This window comes from Lathyrus oleraceus, chromosome 1 (assembly GCF_024323335.1).
Source record: "Lathyrus oleraceus cultivar Zhongwan6 chromosome 1, CAAS_Psat_ZW6_1.0, whole genome shotgun sequence".
Lineage (NCBI taxonomy): Eukaryota > Viridiplantae > Streptophyta > Magnoliopsida > Fabales > Fabaceae > Lathyrus > Lathyrus oleraceus.
The window spans coordinates 428,514,126-428,517,179 of record NC_066579.1 but is presented as its reverse complement, the minus strand read 5'-3'; the positions used below and the strand labels follow the sequence as shown (position 1 = coordinate 428,517,179).

Below are 3,054 nucleotides of genomic sequence, written 5' to 3'. Positions count from 1 at the left end.
AGGATAATATATATATATTATATATATATTATATATAAAAGTAGATATATATATATATATAGATATATATCTATATATAGATATATAAATATATATATAGATATATATCTATATATCTATATATATGTATATATATAGATATATATCTATATATATCTATATATATATATAGATATATATCTATATATATCTATATATATATATCTATATATATCTATATATATATATATATATATATATATATATCTATATATATATATATATATATATATATATATATCTATAGATAACAACCTTACTTGATCAGACTAACTCACTACCAGCCATTTGAAAAACTTTAAAAAGTCATAGTTACAATCACAATGAGAACTCAGTCTTTTTTTCTGATTGTCCTTGTGTTATTTTTTCCTGTGCGTCCTTGAATCATGCTACCTTCCTCAACCTCAATGATCCATTAGTTAATGAGATTGGCAACTTTGCTGTAAACGAGTACAACAAGCAAGGTAATAAGCTAAAATTTGAGAAGGTCGTCGATGGTGTATCTGAAACAACATCCCAAGGGACCAACTACCGCATCACACTTTCTGCATCATATGGTTCAACCTCTAAAAATTATGCAGCCATTGTATTGGATAATCCAATACAACATATTAGAAAACTGATGAACTTTGCACCTATTAAAGCCTAAATCATTAAAGTAGTTTATCTTATAAAATCATTTATCTTTAGCCTTTAGATTAGTGTACCAATAAAATATATGTTTTGTATATCAGTAATTGATTATTGATCTAAATAAATTATCAATTTAAATTACGCTAAAACTTCATGTGGTTTTCTCTCTCCAGAAAGTTTGTGTTATAACTTTGTAATTTTAGTGTTGGAGTATTCAACCGAGAAAAATATAATATTTATAAAATAATATCAAATTCATTGGATAAATTTAGAGAAAAACAATCCTACTCAATTATAGAATTTAGTTTGTTAAATATTTTTTTTGACAAATCAAGAGTTTATAGTGTGTGAATCAATCAAAGACAATTTCATAAGCAGTCATATTTTCTTACCGAAACAACGTTTGTTTTAATTGAAAACCTACTATAATCATGTGTAGGGGTTATCGATGGTTTTAATGTAATAAGTATTTAATAAAAATTTCTTGTTCAGTTTTTTTAGAGTTTTTGAAAGTTACTCATAATCATTACAAAAGAATTAATAATATTCATTGTAAAACAAGAATATACAAAAAAATGAATAAATAATAAACATATTTGTAACTTAATTTGTTTTTTTTATAAATCTCCTTTTATATATTTGTTCTTCTTCAAGATTTTGAATTGTCTGCAGAGTAGAAGTCTTATTTTATAAAATCAAGGGATTAACATCAAAATCGATGTTCAAAAACTGTAAAATAATCAATACTTCTTAACTCTTAATAATAACTCTTCATTCCCAATGTTTTTTTAAAAGTAATCTGTTTGTAAATCTTTAAATTAGTTTCTATTCATTTAAAGGTTATCGTTTCTTGATACAGATAAGAGCGGTTCCTTGAACATAAATAATTAGTACATAAAACAATTATATGAAATTTTTAATATCAATTGAAAGCAACCGAAACCCCCATATACATATAAACCTTATTATATTATCCATTATAATTATATGTTGTGTGTTTAAATTTAATGAAAAACTCTCGTTGTTATAACATTGAGGAAAATATATAAAATCTCATCAAAGAAGTTTGTAAAATTATTATCATATAGTGCCATGTTATTAGTAGTATTCTTTCTTTTATACACCAAACTTTACAAAATTTGATATATGTATTCATCATGTTTAAATAGAAATAAATATAAATAATTAATTAATTAATTTAACTCAATTATTTTTAAAATTTTAATTTTAGCTTCATTCCTTTATATAAAAGACAATTCAATTTTTAGGTTCATTGAATAATTAATGTATTTGGTCGGTTTATAGATTAGATACGTTGATTATTCCATGAATTAAAAAGTGATTTATCTCTTAAATAAAAGAACAAAAGTAGTAAAACTTTATTATTGTACACAGATTAAAAAATGTAAGTTATACATTTAATTCTAAAAATGACGTTAATGTGTCACCGTAGAATTGTATTTTAAGGGATTCATTGTCAGTTCTTTCAATATACAATGTCACCTCAAGTATGTGTGTTATTATTTTTAATACTAAAAAAGTGACAGGAAACTTTGACTAAATTATATTTAAATAGTGTTTTTGGATTAGAAATAATTTAGTTTTACTTTATTATACTAATTTAACCTACTAAATAAGAATTACATTTTTAAAAGACTTATGTGCAGTATATTTGACGAACTTACCAACTAAAACAATCTCCAGAAACATAGTTTATAAATTTTGAAAACTTTAAAATTATTTTTATAAAAAACCATTTTTTTTTATAATTATAAATTTTAAAATACCCAAATTTGTTTGATTGTCGAGTTTGCTATAATCATTTTAAAATTTATTGATGTATTCAAAATTTTAAAAAAACTCAAAGGTAGCTCAATTTTAAACTATTATAATTTTTTATTAATAAACTATTGTAATTCTACATTAGAAATATTATTACATTTTAAATTAAATTATACTCTTAGTTAAAAAAAAATATAATATGATATTTTTAATTTAATTTAAGAGAAGAAACATTCAAGTTATACGTATTATTAGTTAATTAAATATATTAATTATAAAAATAAAATAAAACCTTGATTGTTTTTTTAAGTTGACACGGTACTAGTACAATAAGAGTTTAACTTATTAAATTATAGGGACGACTTAAAAATTTCATATGGTAGAATTATGAAATTGATAACTATTAATGTAGTTATTAATAATATATCCCGAAATTTCAAATTATATCAATTTCTTTCTTATGTTATTTCTATATTTATTATTTTATATAAAATTACTTATTTTCTTTTATAAACACATATAGAAAGGATTAATTAAAAATAGTTGCACTTGAATTGTGAAACAGTGGGTCAAAAAATCCAAACAATATAGATAAAAAAA

At 21.5% G+C, this 3,054-nt stretch overlaps 1 long non-coding RNA gene across 1 annotated transcript in view; it reads left to right on the top strand.

The window, feature by feature from the left end:
- The first annotated feature begins 397 nt into the window (after positions 1–397).
- LOC127079560 (uncharacterized) overlaps positions 398–3,054 on the top strand; it is a 13,700-nt gene continuing 11,043 nt past the window's right edge. Inside the window, exon 1 of the long non-coding RNA XR_007787936.1 lies at positions 398–526. This is a non-coding gene — a long non-coding RNA (uncharacterized LOC127079560). The remainder of the gene's footprint in view (positions 527–3,054) is intronic.